At 36.8% G+C, this 23345-nt stretch overlaps 1 protein-coding gene across 4 annotated transcripts in view; it reads right to left on the bottom strand.

Moving 5' to 3' along the window:
• Positions 1-23345, bottom strand: part of ralgps1 (Ral GEF with PH domain and SH3 binding motif 1) — a 166146-nt gene that overhangs the window by 45159 nt on the left and 97642 nt on the right. The gene's annotated exons all lie outside the window — the stretch shown is intronic.

The following is a 23345-nucleotide window of genomic DNA, read 5'->3' as shown; positions in this document are numbered from 1 at the left end:
TGGAAGAATTAATGACAAGAACTGATTCATAACACTCATAAAATGTACAAGACTGGTGACAAAGGGAGCAGTTTACACCTACAGAGACTACACTTTCAGAAAAATAAGTAACTTTTGGAAAGCCAATCTAAAGCATAAAACCCCAAAAGTTTAACATGGAAATAAAGTTAAGAGTTAGAGGTCACAGGGTCATGAATTGCTTCCTTTTCCATCCGCCTCTGCGGTTGAAAACACCTCTCTGGTTTTCTCATTTAAAACAGGAGCCCTTCACATTTGTCATTTTAAGTGCAGTTTTTGTAGCGGGTATCAAAATGATTTATATGCTTATATGAAACAATTACAGAAAGGCATTTTGAATTGAGTCAAAACGGCAACTGAAGTCTTTATAATAAATATTTTAGCACTCTTTTACATCAACTCTGCATTGAAACACAGAAAGCGATTGTGTTTTGGCTATTTATGCCTCTATAATGCCAGATCAAGGGGTTTATTTTCTTCTAAGCTGATTTGGATAAAAAAAAAAAAGCTTAACAAATTAATTCAAAGAAAACAAAAACTGTGCAGCAGGAGACTCAAGCTGCTCTTGAAAATGAAGTACCTTGAACAAAAGCGGCTCATCCAGCTATTAATGCCCCAATTATCCAGTTCTGTATAAGGATGGGAATCATCTAAAAAGGGGGTGTAGAAACAGAAGAGCTGAGCAAAACAGAGAGAGAACAGAAGGTGAATGGAGTATCTTGCCCCAAGGCTGAGTCTTCAGCCAAGAGCCCTGAAGATGGAGAACAGTCCCTTTCTGTGTGTGCGGGGCTACGCTGATCCAAAACAAACAAGGACTCTCTTTCAAGTGTAGTGATCACATACTGAGCACCTCGCTCCTATCACCTCACCCACCCCTCCTCCTCAGGGAAGGAGGTCTCAACCCTGCTGCTTCACCCTGCTCTCATCGACACAAAGGTCTTGCAATGTCACCGAAACATCAGCACAGAAGAGCTAATGGTGCATATCTGAACACTTGCTACAACTCAATAGTAAATAATTTGAGGCCCAAAGCATCCAACGGCAGAGGTCTTAAATGCCCATGATGTCAAAGATAAGTTCCTAAACTACTTTCAAGTAAGTCAGAAAGTTGACTGAATATTTCATTTTATGAAAAAGGTGATTTCAAACATTCTATCAGATAAATAATGTGCTTAAATGTTAGCAATTTGTATTGTTATTTGAATATATTTGGAGGCATAATTATGCCTTTAAAAAGGTTTTACAGTTTGACATTACAGGATGGAAGTAACGGAAATCTTTCCTTCCGTATTGTGACTAAGGATGTGTCACGATTTTCGAACATTCGATTAGTTGATTTAATTATAGAATATCGAATAGTTTGTGCAATTATCATCTTAAAAATATTTCCCATGTTTTCGTTGCTGATGCGGTGGTGACCAACCAGAGGGTGGCGCGCACTGCCAATAACGCACCTAAAAGCAGTCAATCAACTCCCAGACAACCTCACATGCACACTAGACTTGTGTGGCATATAACAGAGACATTAAAATTAATGTTCACATAAGTGCTGTCATTCAGGCTGTTCACAATATGTTGTAACGCGTTTAGGCAGCCTAAATCATTATGGCTTAAGGTAGGCTTGCTGCGATAGTCGGTGTTGCCGGCGTTCAGCCGCAAAACTGGTAATATCACTTGCCCACCACGGCACCGCCCCCCACCGTCGTTTTTTTTTTATAGTAATAAAAGTCATTTAGTTCAGTCAGAGAACAGACACTACAATTAAAAACTAAATGTATTTGCTCACTTCAGCGTGAGGTGTGAGCCGAGCGAGAATCGAAGCACAGATCAGCAGCAGGAGTCAGATTTCACCTCACTAGACCCTTTTACAGACTGTGATGATGCGTTTTAATTCAATTCAATTCAATTCACATTTATTTGTATAGCGCTTTTCACAATACATATCGTTTCAAAGCAGCTTTACAGAGAATGCATGTCAACATTACAATTTGGAGAATACAGTTAGCTAATAATGTAATAATTTAGGCAATTCATTTACAATCACTGTTAGCAATTTAATTGAAGGTAGAAGCAAAGAGCTCCTGGAAAAATTAATTACATATTAACAATAATTAGGATATATAGAAATTTGGGTTAACAGTCATTAGTATCGTAAATCCTGAAAAGTTTTTTATATTTTCATTTTTAAAAAAAGGTATGTACATTTATAACAATATACTTAGTATTATATTACCTTTGCATCAAATTACAAAAACCTAGTTAACGCTGCTGTGAGGGTGTTTCTAATATGGGACGGCTATGGGAGTGACGGTAAAAATGACATCTTTCTCTCTTCTGACTGCCGTTATCAATCTCTCTCAATTTTTTTCCTATATATGAAAGTTGTGAAAACACTATTGTGGAGTTTTTCTTTAACTATTTGAGCAAATGGAAACACAAAAAATCTATTTAATGTATTCTCTCATTCACCGCTATAGAATTTTACCCAACTATGACGACTTCCGCTTCTGAGAAACCCGGAAATGTGAAAAGGGTCTCTTCGCCGATTCCGCCTGACTGACAAGACGACGACGGAAGATTTTGGTTTCAAAGTGAAATGTAAAAGCATCCATTTAAGCAGGTTTGTCATTTTACTGTTTTGTTGTTGTGTTTTTCATTAAGAATAACAATGAACCCACCATTCAAACAAATCGCAGCTTCCGAATTGCCGCTAATTTGAAAGTGAAAGTAAAAGGCTCATTTCCGCATGGGCATTCATATGGTGCGTGTCCACTGGCGCAGAGCGAGCGTTTTCAGTTCATTTCTATGGAAGCTCAACTTCTGTCTATTGAAAACGCTCGCTTTGCTCCGCACCGTTATGAATGGCCTTGGAAAAAAGACTGAACACATGAATGGTCTCTCTCGCGTTCTCTCTCCGTTTATGTGTGTGTAACCTAACCTATACATGCGTGTGTACATACGTGCATGCGGGGGAGGGGTGCGATTTTCGAATAATAATCGAATAATTCCCAGCGGTCTTCGAATATTATTTTTGCTTGAAATGCCCATCCTGAATTGTGACAATAACATGCACTTAGAAAACGGGTGAATTTTCATTTCATGCCAAATTTAAAGATGATTTACATTTTAAACATGTCCCCTACAAACATAACAAAACATGTTGAGACTTTAACTTGTCCTTGAAGAGTTTATGTCCTGTAAGGAAGATGATGTCATTATCACACAGTTTTTATTTTATTTTTTAATTTTTTTAATGACATTTATGGAAGTTTATTACAAAGTCATATAAAAATATATGATGTACAAAATGCTTTTATTTCTATTTGTCATCTACACCCAGTCATCTACACACCCTCATGCCATTTCAAACAACAGCTATGTAAAATCCCAATTTCTAATTACTGTATTCGTTTTAGTGGCTTAATGGGACGTGTTTTTGAATCTGGATTTGTGTTTGTTCCAGAGACTTCTCTATCGCTTTCCCATGGACTTCTCCTGCAGACAGGAAATTATCTCACACTGATCTTTGGCCTGGCTGGAAATCAGAACAACAGGCAAAGCTTATGCTGACATATTCAGTCTGCATCAATGAAGAACAAATGGACAAGGGAGGACAAATTGAAGATGTTGCACTGCATCTCGATTACTCATATCCAGGGCTTGACATTAACACCCGCCAACCCGCCAAATGCGGGTGGATTTCAGCTGTGACGGGTAAGACAGCCACTCCCACTAGCCACTTTGGCGGGTTGAATATAATTTCAGCCTACAGCCTAATCAAAGGTAGCCAAGCTCGTCGTAGCACAAAATTACAATCCAATTATAGTTCGTTATTGATTAACTTGCAGTTAGTGAAGGCGGAATAGGCAGAATCGCGCTGAACGGTACACAACATAAGCGCTCTCTCGCTCTCTGTCGCGTGCGTGATCAGTTCTCCTTGCGCCTGAATAGTTAAATATACGCGCACACAGATGTAAAAATGTCCATCATGTGGAGTATCTCGCGTGAATACAGTCGGTTATGGCTTAAGTGGACGTAAACAGGTGGGTAAAAGCTGGATATGTGTCAGTATATTACGTCCATGCAGTCAGCAGCCCAATTAAATACCTGTCTCATTAATGTTAACCAAACAACAAAAAAAGTTAAATAAATGTATACATGTTAGGCCTAAATAAACCTACTGTATGTATGAAAAAAAGTTTTTTTAAAATTTACTATTGTATTTGTAATTTGCTTCTTTGTTCTTTTTATATAATCTAACAAAAACAACATAAAATTATAAAAAATTTTATAGGCCTATTATGGTCGTATTGCCCACCCCTTGCCCACCTGTACATAGATGATATACCATGTAGTCTTGATTTGGGTGGTCAAACTGCATTTGAAAGTTTTAAAGGGTTTTAAATCTAGCTAAATCAAGTAAAATGTCAAAGTCAACTTTAATCATATAAAATGTAATTTCCCAACAGCAAAATTGTGGCCAGTGAAAATGCTGAGTGGCTAGTAACTTTGGAAAAACCACTAGCCACATTGGCTGGTGAGCAAAAAAGTTAATGTCAAGCCCTGCATCTATTAATTAAAACAAAACAAAACAAAACAAAACAAAAAACTAAAGATCTGATGCCATCTAGTATGTCACCAGACTTGTGTTATTAATTAAAAATTATTCCATAAAAAGCATCCATGTAATTGACTTAAAGGCACGCTATGTAAATTTTCGCCACTAGAGGTCGCCTATTCAAATCAAAGGTGTAGATTGCATTAGATTGCTAATGAGAAAGGAGCGCGACACACGCCTCAAGAGAAGTGGAACTTTTATTATGCCACAGTCACTGCTTCCACTTCTTCCGGTCAAGCGTATGAGGTAACGAAGCTGTGTTTTATCATATTAGATACATTTGAGTGTGTTGAAAATGATATATAACGTTACTCTGAGCGTTCACTCTGCAGCTGCTATGAGACACTTGATGCACACTGCAGTAAGCTAGATCAATATTACAATATAAATGCTGGATGGCGTGTGTTGATAAATGGCATGCAATTAATTTTAAAACATATTGTGTGACGGAGAAAATGCTGTATTACTGTTACTAAAAATAAAGCTGCATCTGATTATGCTATGTTAGCCACTTGACAAAATAGTGTTTTTCTCTGAGGCATGGTGAAAACATGCAGTCGCGGAAAATCAAGAAAACGAGATTCAAACAATAACACCGTGTCTACACCGGAATCCATTTTAATAGAACCCATTTTAATCCGTGATAGACAATAGAACCCATTTTAATCTGTGATATTGTCTACACTGGATGCGGCACGGTGCGACGCGACAAATTCCCGACAGTAAACGGATTCTAGAGCTGTGTATTGCCAAGAATCTGGCGATACAGGGGTTACGATACGATATATTGTGATATATTGCGATACTGTAAGAAAGGCGATATATTGTGATATTTTAGAAAGATCTAATTTTAGGGGGAAAAAAAAAACTGTCATAAAGAACACACCACCATATGCATAAACCCTGACAAAAAAACTTTAATTTATTTAATCAAGACAATATAATTTGTATTTATATCACTTTTTTTGTGCAATCTAAGTGAAGGGAAAATAGTAACGTGACTGCAGGATTCTTTAGGTGTATGTTTTAAAGGTTCACATTATAGCAGTTTTTAATTTCTAAAGTATTTAACAACAGAAAGTCATAATCCATTCCATCACTTTTTTTTTTTTTTTCATATTTAATACTGTAAAGCTGCATGTTTTAAAGCAATCTATTATATAAAGTGCTATTTAAATAAACTTGCCTTCACTGAAGTGCTGAACAGAGCTGGTGCAAACATATCCATATCGCTATGATCAGATGCTTTCTTTCTGCTGCCACCGCTGTCACTTTTGTTGTGTTTATTTTGTTATTGAGAGGAAAGCATGCAGTACATATTACATATTCTATCGAAACGCATCTCAGCAGCGCGGATGTCATCGGGATGTTTAGTGAGCTCTCAGATTCAATGCGTTTCCCGAGATTTTATTTTAACATGGCCTATTTTGCAAACGTGATTATTGTCGATCTCATTGGTGGTTTATTTATAGTTGAAGCCAAAATAAAACCAAATTGTCTTGTGAGCTGGGTTTGCTAATGCTAGCAATGCACGGACGGACCTTGCTCTTCTCTGCGTCAGTTTGCGTTCTGAGATAACACTGCCATCTAGCGGTTGGGTTTAAACTGAACACAAAGCCCAGAATCTTGGATGCAAATAAATAAATAAATAAATAAATAAATAAATATCGATACAGTGTTTTTGATAATTGATACAGTATCGCCAAACATAATATCACGATATTCAAGTGTATCGATATTTTCTTATACCCCTAACGATTCCCCGTTCTATTTCTGTCGTAGTCCAAGTGCTTTCCAACGGTCATCTCGTCGGATTCAGTGTAGACAGCTTTTAGCTGTTGTGGCACGGCGCGATAAAAGTCGCGTCTGGTGTAGACTAAACGTGTAGACTAAACGCTATTTGACAATAATTCATTTTCTGTCTATAAATGTAACCAAACAGTTGCTCACCTGTCTAATAAAACATGTCATATATTAAAGGGTCTTTGGTGTTTCCATGGTTTCTACAAAATAAAACCGGAAATCGAGGGTAACGCAGGTATGACGTCACTGATAGGCAACGCACGGACACAGTCCGTGTCCTGGTTAAAACTGCTTATTTCTCTGGATTCAATAATTCTTGGCAAAATCAGGGATAATGTAAATACACAATTGAACAAAATATTTATAAGTGTTCTAGTGGCTTTTAGATATTTTAATCCAAAAATCCTACATATTGTGCCTTTAATGTGGTCCCATAATGTAGTGAAATGTGTGGTCCATCTGTGTTGGGACAAGGCACTTGCCCCCCATTGCGATACTGGTTTGCTGTGTTCAAATAGAGAAAAAACAATGTCTAGAAAGGCTTTCCTATTCTCCGACAGAAATAAGTCATCCACTCAGCAGGAGAATGAAATGTACCACGCTGTTTCTCATTGCACATGTTGCTCACATTTCACGGGATCTGAGAGAGAGCATGACAAGATGAAACTCTGTTTAACAGCAAAGTGCCTTGGTGATCACTGGCATGTACCCGACTAGCGATATTTCAATATTTCATTTTGAAAGACCCAGTGAAATCAAAATTTCCCAACAAATCTTGCTACCATTTCAATAGGAAATTCATTTTAAAGGGATTGTTCACCCAAAACTGGAAATTCTGTCTTCATTTACTCTTGTGTCATTACAAATCCATAAGACTTTAGTTCATCTTAAACATTGATCAGCGAACATACTTATAGCATTCAAATTTGGTCATGGAAGCTCAAGCATGCTTTCTTGATGCGCAAGAACTAGGGATGAACCGATACCGATACCAATACCAATACCAGTATCAGTAATACACAGCGGCACAGACGTGTGAGCTAACTGATGGTAGAGAGAGAGAGAGAGTGCACACTTTTTGCTTGCTCTTGATTGCTGATTGCTCACTCAGCACACAAGCGTCATTTGGATTAAAACTAAACTGTATATGTAAGTAAAAACATGAACTGTTGCATGATTTATGTATAGTAATCACATGACATTTTCAAAAAGTTTTCTGTGCACAAACATCCGAAGCGTGCACCCAGAAAGCTGCCTCTCAGAACATAAATAACCTACTCTTGTACTTGAACGGACAAATTTGCACAGAATTATGTCAAAATGCCTGTATCGGCGAGTATCCTTGTGAAATATAGTCGGTTATGTCTTAAGTAAACGTAAACAGTTGAAAAAGAAAACGCATGTGCAACAGAATGCTGGATATGTGCAGCTCAATGTTCTTTATTATTAATGTCCTTAATGTTCGTCTGCAATAGAATGAACAGTGAAAGCAACATAAGCTCCTACAATACATTTTAACAGGCATAATTAGGCGTGAAAATAACTTAAGGAAATATTTATTTTCTAATTTCTAATTTGATTCAAATTATTTTGGTTTCTCTACCCAATATTTTTAAAAATTACAAATGCAATGAATATTGGTACTTTGTATCAGCAAGTACCAAAAATTAAAGTACTGGTATTGGACTCTTTCTAGAAAAAAGTGGTATTGGTGCATCTGTAGCAAGAACCAATGAAGTTCTTTTTCACATGTCACCCCAGTACATTTGAGCTTCCACAAGAACCAATGAGGGTCGTCACGTGTCAAGCAAGTGTGGTTGAGCTTCTGTTTATATATGCTGATCAGTGTTTATATGTGAATAAAAGCCTAAATTAAGTCTATTCATCATATAAAGCGATCATGTATCTTCAGAAAACTTGGATTAAACTTCTTTATGAACACTTGAATAGACTGTGAATAGACTTTTAATGGAGAGACAGAAATCTCTCAGATTTTATTTAAAAATATCTTCATTTGTGTTCAGAAGATGAACAAAAGTCTTATGGGTTTGAAACGACATGAAGGTAAGTAATTGATGACAGAATTTTCATTTTTGGGGGAACTAACCATAAATATTCCAGTACAATTGAAATGCATTTCACTGTTGAATAAAACAAAATCCAACTCTTCTAAATATCCAGAGGTGCTGATAGTTGACATCCACACACTAGCCTAAAGAGGGTCACTGACTAGGGATCACCTCCCCCCTACAGTTAACACAAGCAAACAAGGCAATATCTTAAGCATGACGTTAAGCATAACGTCGCCTGCAGTGCTGTCCACATCACTACTGCTCCGTTCCCGGCAGCAGTGAGCATTAAAACTAGCAGACCTGAACCCAAACAGGCATTAACAGAGCACACCTTGTTCTCAGCTGTGATTTAAGGGAAAATGCTCCACCAGCTAGACATCAACGCAAGTCATGCTTTACTCCGGACATCAAGACAAACACGCCACTTACAATTTTTATAGACACTTCAAATTTAAGTACCATAAAGCATAATCATTAATCTATTTCTAAAACTGTATGACTTACTTTCTTTTTGGAACGCAAAACAATATATTTTGAAAATTGCTTTAAATGTTTTTATCTATAGATTGAATATCAATGAGGTTCAAAACTGATTTTCACTGTATGGACAAAAACACTTTTTGGACCTTTTTTTAATTTCTTTTGCGTTTCACAGAAAAAAGAAAGTCATACAGTTTTGGAATAACATAAGGGTGAGTAAGTGATGACAACAGTTTCATTTTTTGGTGAATTATAACTTTAAGATTGCGCTACTTCAAATCAAATTTGCAATTCATTATTAAACATAATTATCAGAAATTACCATAAATCAAAGGTGCTCCTAAGCAGGCAATTCTCGAGTTTTCTCAGGTTTGCAGCAAATTTTGTTAATGGATCAAGCACATTCAGTTTCAATTTCACAATTTTCCACAAAAGGTCAAAAGGAAAGTATTTGATCGTCAAAAGGAAAATATCTTAAGATATTCTTTCATAGTTGATGCTTCCACTCCTCCTATGAAATAAATCTGATTTGGTTGTTATTGGCAGTCGAAAGATATTTTTACAGGACAAGGAAACTATCTAAAGTGCTTTGGCAGTACTTCCAGATGAAAATGAAATGAAAGCGGTTTATCAACAGTTAAACTAGATGTTTTTTAACCGCAAGCATAATGTTTATATTGAGCGACAGCATTGAGTGACAATCCCCGACAGATGGAATTTTTCCATACGTTCATCTAGTTCGTTGTAAAATGATGTCTTGGAGAGAATGCCTGAGGACATATCCTTAGTCGGATAATTACTGGAAACATTTGCCTTTGCCTTTGAATCCCTCTCTATTTATCCTGCATTATCTCAGGAGTGGTTTTGCCCTCTTATATTTTAGCTCAATGGGCTCAGCGTGTCACTGGGGATTTTAATGCAAGGCATCTGTTAAAGGTTTCACTATACTCTTCTTCCATAGATTCCTTCCTTGTGATGTATAGAGGACTGTCTTGTAAAAAAATCCATATGGTAGCTGTAAGTCATGATTTTTACATGAAGTATACATAAAAAAACCATGAACGTTAAAGTTTTAAGGCTGATGTGTCAAGAGAGTGCCATTTTTAGTATGAAATTGACAGCTGTGAGATGAAGACACATCCCTATACTCAGGGTGCGAATTACACAATGGCCTTCAGGGGGGTCAATGTTTTTTTTGTTTTTTTTTGGTTGGGGGGTTAAATTTAACCAGTTATTTTAATCAATCACAATTATACAGACTGTTACCAATGATTTTTTTCAACCATCAACTACTGCAAAGGTGGAACAGAAGCTGCATCTGACATGGAATTTATGACAAAATCATTATGGTTGATTATTGTTCTTAAAATTGTAATGATGATTATTAAGTCGGCAAAATTTTTTGGTGGGGAAAAGGCATCATATTCTGGCTACAGACAAAACAAACCAAGAACTTTAATGAATTTGTTTAATGCTTTTTTACGGATTGCGGGTGACTAATCACTGGACATTGGACATTGTATTCCTAAACTCAACGAAAACGTGTGTGATTAGTTTTAACGCTCAACACTGCAAACTACATACGTAAAAGAAAACGACTATAAATATGATATAACAAACAAATCTACTGTAAATACAATGCCGCAATTTTCATATTTATAGGCAATGTTTCATATTGGGTAAACTATTTTCTTGTGGAGTATAGGCAGGGTAATTCGCACCCTGCCTATACTCCACAAAATCAGCATGAGAGTGAAAAGACTGCAAGTAAAAACTGAGATAATCAGCATTTAATGTAATTAATAACAGCACAATAACAGGATCCTTAAAGGGTTAGTTCACCCAAAAATGAAATTTCTGTCATTAATTACTCACCCTCATGTCGTTCCACATCTGTAAGACCTTCGTTCTTCTTTCGGAACACATATTAAGATATTTTTGTTGAAATCTGAGAGTTTTTTTTTTTTTTTTTTTTTTAATCGCACATAGAAAGCAGGTCAGTAAAGTAGTAAAGACATTGTTAAAATAGTCAATGTGACTACAGTGGTTCAACCTTAATGTTATGAAGAGACAAAAATACTTTTGTGTGTGCAAAAAAAAAAAAAAATAATGAAATAATCCGAGAGGCTTTTTTTTATTTTTTATGGGGGATAAAAACACTCTTGGATTTCATCAAAAATATCTTAATTTGTGTTCTGAAGATGAACTGGTCTTACGGGTTTGGAATGACATCAGGGTGAGTAATTAATGACAGAAATTTAATGACAGAAATGTCCTAACCCTTTAATGTAAATATAGCTGATGACCCTTAAACTGATATCAAATATCTGATTGATTTGAAATGTGGAAACTTCTGATCTTCTTCAGGGACTTCTTTGAGTTCTGAATGAAATGGACAATCTGGTATTCCTCTCAATTGCAAATTTATGAGACTTAAAGAAGCCTGGGACGTGATGACAGTTTCACAATAATATTCACTCTGCCAACTTTCTGACTCCCCGAGGCAATCACAAAGACATTATAAGGTAGACAATTTTATGGCTGTACAAGACTATCAAAATGTGGAAAGTGGATGTAAGATAGATTAAAATTCGTATCACTCATTTTTTGTTTTTTTCCACCAAGTGCCTGAGCAATTTTTGTGGAGCGGAGTCTGTGGGGTATCCGGCTAAAATAACTGTAAATCGCACCAGCCACATGTGGCTCGAGGAAAAAAAAACATGTTAGGCACAGCAGGAAAATAAAACTTAGGAAATAAGGAAAACTCCAGCATACTTTGGGAAGGAAATTAATGATGGTGAAAGAGAGGCTTTGTATGGGGGGACTGGAACATGCAAAACCATTTAAGTTTAATATTTTAGATGCATTTCTGTAAAGGAAAAGAATTTAAGATCAGCAATTTGTCTCTGAAGAGTCAACACAAATTCATTAGAAATTCCTTAGAAAACCTAAAACAGGAAAATATCCTAGTCATCCTAGTCCCTAAAATAAAGTGTCACTCAATGACTGCAGCTGTTTCTCCTACACAAACACGCACATGATCACGAAACACTGTAGCACACACACAAACCAGCCCACTTTTCTATACACTCAATGTCAGACGGCCAGGTGTGGAATCAATAGCCTGATCTCATTTTTCAACCAAAGCACATGTGCTCCGGCCCCCTATGAGGCTATGGAAAATGACTTGAGGTAGGGCTACTGTTACATGCGTGAACATGTGGGTGTCAAGGAGGGTCCGTGTTCAAATATTACTCACAGGTGAGGCAGACAGCCCTGAGTCAGCTCAGAATGAAGCCAGGACTAATAAAAGAAGCAGCTATGGAGACATTTAGCTGCATGTACAGAAATACCAGTCAAAAGTTCCATCCAAAATAAACAGTTAAAATCTAATTTTCAGCTGCACGGTCAGTTACATTTAATTGGAAGCTTACGGTGGATGAGAGAACGAAGTATGTCCTGACTGGCAAATTTCTGCTATTGCCCTCCACTTATAATTAGGGCTGTCAATCACATCAATCGATATTTAACTGTGGTTAAGCTCTTTTTTTTGTCATCAGTGCATTTGTTTTAAGAAAAAGAAAACTAAATAATATCCTTTGTGTGATTTTTTTTTTTTTTTTTTGTGATTATACATAAATTTCTACAACAGCTCTTTTTTATTAGTTTGATGTAAGTACATAGTAGTCAAGGCCATCTAATATAAAGTGGGACCACATTTTTAAACATTGACAGTCCAACTTTATATATATTATTCACATATATTGTTTATTGGTTATAGAATCAACATGAAGAACCAATACAATCATCTTTTCCACAAGTTAAAGTAAATTTCATGGTCAATTTCTTGCTGTTGCTGACAACGAACCTCTTTTCATGGTGGCAATGTCAGTTATTTCAGAGTGGAAAGGATGAGTAATCTGAGGCCTTGGGGTGAAGAGGTCATCTAAGGTCAGCGCAGGCACATCCATCATCAATGGAGACAGGAGAACACTTCAGCCTTGTTCTGACTAATGTTTACCCAGCAGAATCTGCGCAGGTGGCCCTGCTTAAGAGGCTGAGCTGGTTTTGTATGTTCCTCACCTCTTTGATTCTTATAATGTGTGCAGAATGGCGCAAATTATGGAAAATGTTCCCCTTGAACAAATGCACACAGTTCTTGTCAACCTCCGCTTGACAAGACTTCAATGGAATGAATGCACTTCTTAGAGCCTAAAGACATGAAAGTTACGCCTACATACACATCCCCCATGATTCTTGCAGCTGGGATGATGTCACAGATCATTTTCTTGGTTTGGTCCACTTCCGCTATAATTAGACTTTCACCCTGCAAGCCCTTTCTATCTTCACAGACACGCACAATCCAAGAAAAGATCTGTTCCAATGAAATAATTATCGCTGCCTCACAATCATTTGCAACCCCACAAAAAACTCAATATTTATTGAACAATAATAGCAGGAACTGTTGCTCTGAGGAACTGTCCATGACCTCAGATGCTCACTTTTTCCATGCCTGGAAAACTTGAGCGCATGGGCCTTCATGCATGATCACAGCAGATCAAAGATACTTCTTTAATCTGAGGTCAATTCAGGATTGAAATGTTGTTGTACATTTCACATCTCAATTTACCATAAACTTTTGAACTCTTACAACCTTTTACAGACAAAATATCTAACATGTTCTGCACATATTAATATTCTTTATACCATTCAAAAGTTTGGGGTTGGTACAGTCTCTTATGATCATCAAGGCTGCATTTATTTGGTCAAAATATACAGTAAAAAAACAGTACGATTTGGAAATAGTATTACAATTTAAAATTTAATATTATATTTTATTTTAATATATTTTAATATGCATCACATGATCATTCAGAAATTATTATAATATGCTGATTTGGTGATCAAGGAACATTTCTTTTTGTTATCAATGTTGAAAATAGTTGTGTAGTTTTTTGTGGAAACTGCATGTGATTTTGAGCAATTTAATGCATCCTTGCTGAATAAAATTATAATTTACTTTAAAAAAAGAAAGAAAAAGATTTCATATTACTGTAGATATCCCAAACCTTTGAGCAGTACAGGTGCTGGTCATATAATTAGAATATCATCAAAAAGTTGATTTATTTCACTAATTCCATTCAAAAAGTGAAACTTGTATATTATATTCATTCATTACACACAGACTGATATATTTCAAATGTTTATTTCTTTTAATTTTGATGATTATAACTGACAACTAAGGAAAATCCCAAATTCAGTATCTCAGAAAATTAGAATATTACTTAAGACCAATACAAAGAAAGGATTTTTAGAAATCTTGGCCAACTGAGAAGTATGAACATGAAAAGTATGAGCATGTACAGCACTCAATACTTAGTTATGGCTCCTTTTGCCTGAATTACTGCAGCAATGCGGCGTGGCATGGAGTCGATCAGTCTGTGGCACTGCTCAGGTGTTATAAGAGCCCAGGTTGCTCTGATAGTGGCCTTCAGCTCTTCTGCATTGTTGGGTCTGGCATATCGCATCTTCCTCTTCACAATACCACATAGATTTTCTATGGGGTTCAGGTCAGGCGAGTTTGCTGGCCAATTAAGAACAGTGATACCATGGTCTTTAAACCAGGTACTGGTAGGTTTGGCACTGTGTGCAGGTGCCAAGTCCTGTTGGAAAATGAAATCTGCATCTCCATAAAGTTGGTCAGCAGCAGGAAGCATGAAGTGCTCTAAAACTTCCTGGTATACAGCTGCGTTGACCTTGGACCTCAGAAAACACAGTGGACCAACACCAGCAGATGACATGGCACCCCAAACCATCACTGACTGTGGAAACTTTACACTGGACTTCAAGCAACGTGGATTGTGCGCCTCTCCTCTCTTCCTCCAGACTCTGGGACCCTGATTTCCAAAGGAAATGCAAAATTTACTTTCATCAGAGAACATAACTTTGGACCACTCAGCAGCAGTCCAGTCCTTTTTGTCTTTAGCCCAGGCGAGACGCTTCTGACGCTGTCTGTTGTTCAAGAGTGGCTTGACACAAGGAGTGAAACCCATGTCTTGCATACGTCTGTGCGTAGTGGTTCTTGAAGCACTGACTCCAGCTGCAGTCCACTCTTTGTGAATCTCCCCCACATTTTTGAATGGGTTTTGTTTCACAATCCTCTCCAGGGTGCGGTTATCCCTATTGCTTGTACACTTTTTTCTACCACATCTTTTCCTTCCCTTCGCCTCTCTATTAATGTGCTTGGACACAGAGCTCTGTGAACAGCCAACTTCTTTTGCAATGACATTTTGTGTCCTGCCCTCCTTGTGCAAGGTGTCAATGGTCGTCTTTTGGACAACTGTCAAGTCAGCAGTCTTCCCCATGATTGTGTAGCCTACAGAACTAGACTGAGAGACCATTTAAAGGCCTTTGCAGGTGTTTTGAGTTAATTAGCTGATTAGAGTGTGGCACCAGGTGTCTTCAATATTGAACCTTTTCACAATATTCTAATTTTCTGAGATACTGAATTTGGGATTTTCCTTAGTTGTCAGTTATAATCATCAAAATTAAAAGAAATAAACATTTGAAATATTTCAGTCTGTGTGTAATAAATGAATATAATATACAAGTTTCACTTTTTGAATGGAATTAGTGAAATAAATCAACTTTTTGATGATATTCTAATTATATGACCAGCACCTGTATATTTATTAGGGCTGCCTCCTACTATTCGACTAATCGTTAGTTGACTAGAAGAGGCTTAGTCGGCCAAAAATTTTATTATTCGGTTAGTCGCAGAAAAAAACTGGTGGCGAAGTCACGCAGTCATTGAGGGACAGATCGTTAAAGGCGGGTGCTTGTGGTAATTACAGTATGTCGGGCAGGAAATCCAAACGTTCGCCTATCATCCATCTACCTCAAATATGGCTGATCATTTGAAACATGTTAGTAACAGCAACTTTACTTGGCTGCTTGCTTTAACGTTAACATAGATAAATGTGTGCTATTAGATGCTTATCCAAGTGATTGTGTGGAGTGTGGAAGCTAAAGTATAGTGCGCTTACTGCAGGCGCCAGCGCGATCACTTGCATTTAACTTAAAATACGCTGTCATTTTTGGTCATACAAATAAGAATAAACCATCATTCGAAACTGTAAACTCACAATAACAAGAAAATGTTGTGCCTTTGCAAAATAAAGAAAATAAACATGATACGCTTTCTGCTGTCTCGATCTCTGTGAAACTGGCAATGTCAAAAAATAAACCAAAACTCACTGTATACGTGCCTCACAGATATGAGAAATATATCTATATAAAGCTTGAAATGTCAAGCGATTGTCAACCAATTCAAGTGGGAAACAAATATTCTCAGGCAAGATTACATAATCCATATGAAACGTGTATATAGGCGCATCCACAGCGGAGATGGTGTACATCGTCTTTGCAGCCGAAAACACTGAAAATATTATAAATAAATTATTAAAATGTTCAGACTCTTTGCTGTTTTTTCACGACACATTCAAAGTCATTACTAGAGCTGCATGATTCTGTATAAAATGAGAATCACGATTTTTTGGTTTCAAATAGAGATCACGATTCTCCCACGATTCTGAATATACAACCAAACAAAATAACATGTAATTTAGAGGTTCTAACAAAATATAAATTGCTGACTCTAATTGCTGGAAAATGTTTGAATTAATTATTTTAAAAAATGGTTTTGAATGAATTCAATGACTCATTAATAAATACTTGTTTCATTGCTGGATGAATCAGTGTTTTTGAACGAATCTTTTGAATGAACGATTCAATGACAAATGCATTTTTTAACAGTCAGTTGTCGCCACCTAGCAGAATTAGATGTAATTGATACAACCGTTTTTTGACGTGCCAAGTTCGTTTCAAAAGGTAGTTTGCTCTATTTTGATCACTATCATAGACATCGGTGTTTAAATACTAGAAAATTTATATCTCAGTACTTCTGTGATAATGTGAATATTTGTAACACAGAAATAACTAATGTGTGATTCAAAACGGCTCTCTCTGGCTCTGGCAACACGAACACAGATTTGAACGTTTCAGTATGATTTTGTCAAAGCTTTAATAGACGCGGGAGAATCATTGTCATTAATAAAGTAGGATCGCGTGGGTGCTTGAATCGAGATCGCGATCTTTTTACGATTAATCGCGCAGCTCTAGTCATTACATTTGCCAGTGTGCTGCGGCAAGCTTTATGTGTGCGCTTGAGCGCTTCTTAGGCTATGTATTATATATTAAAGGCTAATTATTATGACTTATATGGCTTATTAATGTACACATGCAATTAGTCGACTAATCGCTTAAATGAACGACTAATAGTCGACTAGAAAAATCTTTAGTCGAGGGCAGTGATACAGATAAAAAAAAAAGTGATCAAAATATAAAAAAACCCACATTGTTTAAAATAGGACATATTTGAATACCAAAAACAAAATAAAAGTGCCTTTAAGACATTGTATGTCCAAACCAGATATTTTTTAAAAACACTGTAAATAAACAGTAATAAAATTTTTAGGATTTTGATACATTTATTTATTTTTTAAAGAGAGAAAATACTGATGTAAAATGAAAGAAGAAGAAGAAGAAGAAGAAAAAAAAAAGAAATTCTGTACTTTTTTAGATCACTAATCAAACACAAGCAAATCAGTGACCATGTGAACTCCTTTGCGTAAAAGGTCAGATTTCCTCATTGAAGCACACAAGATGCTCTTTGGAACATTCATATCATGCTGGATAACACGGATCATCGCACACAGCCTTTTGACTGAAGAAATACAAAACCTGGCATTACGAGATGGATGACATCACACTCCTTGTGTTTGTTCACGCTGAACCGGGCACATTGCATTAGTTATAACAGACTGGAGGCCGCAATCCTCAAGATAAACTATTATCATTCCTGTTTCCTTTGAACTGCTTTTCTACCCTCTGATTATCTGAAGTTAACACTCTCTGTACTTCCCAGTCACAACAGAAAAAGACAGATATCCCTAACTGTTCTCTTTTGCGATTAAGTGACTCAAAGCCCAGCTGTATACACCAGTGCCTTGTAACCAAATACATTTAGTGAACAAAAGAGGAAAAACAAAAGTAACACTTTATTTTGATGGTCCACTTTAGACATTCTACTAACTATAAGCAACTTTGCATCTGCATGTCAACTACCAGTCATTAAATATTAGTAGACTGTTGCTTAAGTATCTGCTAACACTTTATTTTGATGCTCCCCAAAAGACATTATACTGACTAATAAGTAACATTGCAAGTACATGTCAACTTATACTAACCCAAACCCTAACAGTCTATTAATCCTCAAATGACAGTTATTTGACATGTAGTTGCAAATTAATGTTGTCAGACTCATGTTTATTTGCATTAATGAGATGCTTATGCTTGCAAGAAGAGCAAGATCTTTCATGTTGGACATTTATGTCAAACATTTCTGATTTATAGTGACAGTCATGGTCCTCTTTAAAGTGATGACTTCAGCACTGAGCTATTTTGGTTTGTCCCTCGCTTTTGTCAGGAATTACTTTGGAGCTTTCCTCTGTGTTCTTATTTGCAGTTAGAGCACCTCATCCACTTACAGTAAGTGCTTTAAAAATATTTGAGCATGTCTAGCAACCCAAACTATTTTAATATACACTTAATTAACATTTTATTTTGTGCATTAATTATCGTATTTGTTCACAGCTAAGTTTGTTAGAAATTAACCTATTTACCTAACAAGCAACAAGCATGGTTTTAATCCAGTTATATTCTGCTGTGATTCTTGCAAACAATATTCTCAAAGAGGTTTTCTTTTAATTTAAAAGTTTATGTAATTATTTTGATTAGCCAAAAAGATAAAAGACATAATGAAACTTTAACTTATTATAAATTTGAAGAGGCCCCGGGCCCCACCAAAGAGCATTTAATTTTTGTTTTGCTATTTAAAGTGTTCTTTGTTTCCTCAGTTTTAGTTATTCAGAGTTATAATTCATTTAGTTCATTGTTCTTATGAACTCAAACATTTCTTATCTAAATCATATCAAATTATAAAATTGATACTTAATGAAACATATGTTTATGTTTATTTATTAACATAATTGAAGCTTGAGCTAAGAAAGAGCAACCTTTGTGCAATAAAATTTTTTTCTGAGTCTAAATAACAATTAATTAGTTAACATGGAAGGCTATGAGCTAACTGTCAAAAAGATTACATCTAACAACATAAGAATTATACACATCTGGAAGGGAAATTATACCATGTATATTTTGGGATGATTCACAATGGGTGGATTTGAATTAGAGACTGATTACAACACCATATATTGCTTTCACCTGTGTCTGTCACATAATTATTTCTCCATTGGAACCACGGCATTCAGCAACAGATGCTAATCTGATGTTTTCTTTCTGAAGTAAGATACAGTCTGGGAACTATTCATTCGAGATCACTTTGTATTTTCCTTTCCTCACTTGAATGGAAATCACTAACAACCTGTGTTTTCAGAAACAACTTCAGCAGAAATTGTTATGGGATATTTATCTAGTGAGAATCTCCCTTTCCTTTGATTTGACTCTCATGGCCAAATGTTGTTTTTGAAAGCATTGATTGGTCATAAAGAAAATAATTTTTACGGTCACACTTTAGATTCTCACTATTAACTATTATCTTAACTATTAACTACCACTTTTGCCTCAATAATTACTGCCTTTTTAATAGTTAGTAAGGTAGTTGATAAGTTTAGGTATTGGGTAGGAATGGTCATGCAGAATAAGGCATTAATATGTGCTAATAAACAGACAATATCCTAGTAATATGCATGCGAATAAGCAACTAGTTATTAGTGAGAATTGGACCCTAAACTAAAGTGTTACCAATTTTGCTTGTTGCACCAGTTTTGGATTAGCATTGGAAAGAGAAGAAGCTCACACTTACACACTGGTTTTGAATGAAATCCAAGCACACAGTCCTCAGCAAAGAATGTGACACAGTTAACTCAGTCTATGACACAGATTAGAGAGCTCTATGTAGAAACCACAGCGCTGCCTCGCATTGTGAATGAGACAAAACGTACCCCAAATCACCAACACATGGTGCAGTTTTTCCTACCGCTAGCATGTGGAAAACTGATGTTCACATCTAATAACACTTCTGATCAAAGATTACTTTCAAGAGGTTACCTTATAAAGTCCTTTGGTCTGACACCACTTCATGTGTCTCTGACATAAATAAATGTTGCCATAGTAACTGTGCTCTCATTACCTCATATTGAAATGTATTACCCTGAATTTCTCAACATCTAACTAAAAAATTTAGAATCTGCTCATCATGCACATTATCTTAGATATCATGTTTGGTGTACTATGGATGTATTTTGAGAGAGAGAAAGAGAGAGAGCGACCAACAGACAGACAGATAGAAAGATAGACAGACAAACAGAACAACCGATAGAGCGACCGACAGACAGACAGCTAGATAGAGCGACCGACAGACAGACAGATAGATAGACAGACAGACAAAAAGAACGACCGATAGAGCGACCGACAGACAGACAGATAGATAGACAGACCGACAGACAGACCGACAGACAGATAGAAAGATAGACAGATAGACAGACAAATAGAACGACCGATAGAGTGACCGACAGACAGACAGATAGACAGATAGAAAGACCGATAGAGCGACCGACAGACAGACAGATAGACAGACAGAAAGATAGATAGAGCGACCGACAGACAGACAGACAGATAGAGCGACCGACAGATAGAAAGATAGACAGACAGACAGACAGAACAACCGATAGAGCGACTGACAGACAGACAGATAGAAAGATAGACAGACAGACAGATAGACAGACAGACAAATAGAACGACCGATAGAGCGACTGACCGATAGACAGACAGACAGATAGATAAAGTGACCGACAGATAGATAGACAGACAGACAAATAGAACGACCGATAGAGTGACCGACAGACAGACAGACAAACAAATAGAACGACCGATAGTGACCGACAGACAGATAGAAAGATAGACAGACAGACAGAACAACCGATAGAGCGACTGACAGACAGACAGATAGAAAGATAGACAGACAGATAGACAGACAGACAGACAGACAAATAGAACGACCGATAGAGCGACTGACCGATAGACAGACAGACAGACAGAATGACCGATAGAGTGGCCGACAGATAGACAGACAGACAGATAGATAGAGCGACCGACAGACAGACCAACAGACAGATAGAAAGATAGACAGACAGACAAATAGAACGACCGATAGAGTGACCGACAGACAAATAGAATGACCAATAGAGCGACTGACTGACCGACAGACAGATAGACACACCAACAGAAAGATAGAAAGATAGACAGACAGACAAATAGAACGACCGATAGAGTGACCGACAGACAGACAGATAGAGCGACCAACAGACAGATAGAAAGATAGACAGACAAATAGAACGACCGATAGAGTGACCGACAGACAGACAGATAGAATGGCCGATAGAGCGAACGACTGATAGACAGACAGACAGACAGAAAGATAGAGCGACCAACAGACAGGCAGATAGAAAGATAGACAGACAGACAAATAGAATGACAGATAGAGTGATCGACCGACAGACAGACAGACAGACAGACAGACAGAGAGAGAGAGAGAGAGAGAGAGAGAGAGAGAGATAGATAGATAGATAGATAGATAGATAGATTTCCGAGACATTTGGGATATGTTCCAGAGGAACAGTTCTGCCAAGTAAAGCTTGACTCTGTTCCTAGCACCAACAAAACTGTTTTAGAACGTACAGGGACGTAAAATCCAAGGAATAATTTATGGATGGCTTTACCCTTTTGTTAGCATTTTCTTTTCTTCTTTATATGGTTAAAATGAAGTACTAACTAGTTAAAAATGCAGTTTAGCCACTCATAATACAATATTCATAATACAATTTCCACATTCTGTATATTATTTTTCAATGTCTTGGCTACAGTACCAGAAATCTGAACTATTCTTTTAGTACTTGTTTAAATCATCCTAAAAATAATTATAATCTAAAAACAATTCTATTCTATAAAACTGAATGAACTGAAGTGTGGTGGATTCTTTAAGAACATTCATCTGTTGGTTCAGAAGTTTCTCAAGTTTTATCACCAACCTTTTTACATTTCCGCTGCTGAAACCTTGCAGATAAGAGCATGAAAGCCTGTTCACAGTCTAAAGTTAATGGATCTTGATTGATCAGAGACAGATGATAATGGGATACACAGTCAGTCAATGTGGATTACAACTCCCCAAAGGTCTCAGCTGTTCCTACTGATGATGTAAAAAACCAGGTGAGCTTCAACCTTACATGAAGCACAGTTTCTGTTTAACATCTGCTCTGAGAACACCTTGTGAGTCTTATGGAGCGTGAACGTTCCATAGAGAAACATCCCACATCAGGCAGCTCGTAAATACCCCCAAACTGATTTCCTGTTTGGGGAAATTAAGAATTTAAACAGGACCACCACAGTACACAAGAGGTTTCATTATAGCCCATATAAAGTGTGGAGAAATGCTTATAAATGCAGGGAAATGCTAAATCTTGAGTGAATGATTTGAGAAAATCAGCCTCTTTTTTTACATTTTTATTTCTTTTTTTCCTCTTAATTTTAAAGACTTTCAGGTAATAAGTCCACCAGGTCAAACCAGAGTAAATTAAGCTGAAATATATTCACATACTGTACTCATAACCATGACCCACTGGACACTGAAAACGAAACATGATGTCACCAATAAAACAAAATAAATCCAGACCTACTCTACAACAACAACTAAGAAAATGTTCTAGTGCAACGAAATAAACAAGCTGTTGTCAGTTTAAATAACTGCATCAGCAAACTCCTGCACATAAAATGTAGCTTTGTGATTTATTTCCAGCAATAACAGAGATGCACAGGTCAATCACTGTTATTATTACTTTTTATAAACCAAGTCCAATGTAAAACCAAGAAAAAAGTCCATAATCTCATTTAAAAGTCTCACAGGAAAAAAAGACAACTACCATGTCACATTTCTCTCTCTCTATCATTTTGATCTTGCTACCCATCATTCTAGCCTAGATCATAACCTAGATATATCCATGCCCAATTAGGACCGGATCACTGTGACATCACTGAACTCCAGACAACAGTTGCAGCTGGTAGTCGACCGTCTACAAATAGACAGAGAAGGAGAAGTGAATAGCAGGGGTTGTGAATATGGGTGGGGGATTAGAAGCTCATGCTTTCAGATCCCTTTGTGCCAAGGGGAGGAGAAAAGTGGAGAGGGGGTGGACCAACCCCAAATCCACAGCCTGTTG

The sequence above is a fragment of the Ctenopharyngodon idella genome, chromosome 8 (genome assembly GCF_019924925.1).
Source record: "Ctenopharyngodon idella isolate HZGC_01 chromosome 8, HZGC01, whole genome shotgun sequence".
Taxonomy (NCBI): Eukaryota; Metazoa; Chordata; class Actinopteri; order Cypriniformes; family Xenocyprididae; genus Ctenopharyngodon; species Ctenopharyngodon idella.
This window is presented reverse-complemented; position numbering and strand designations above follow the sequence as displayed.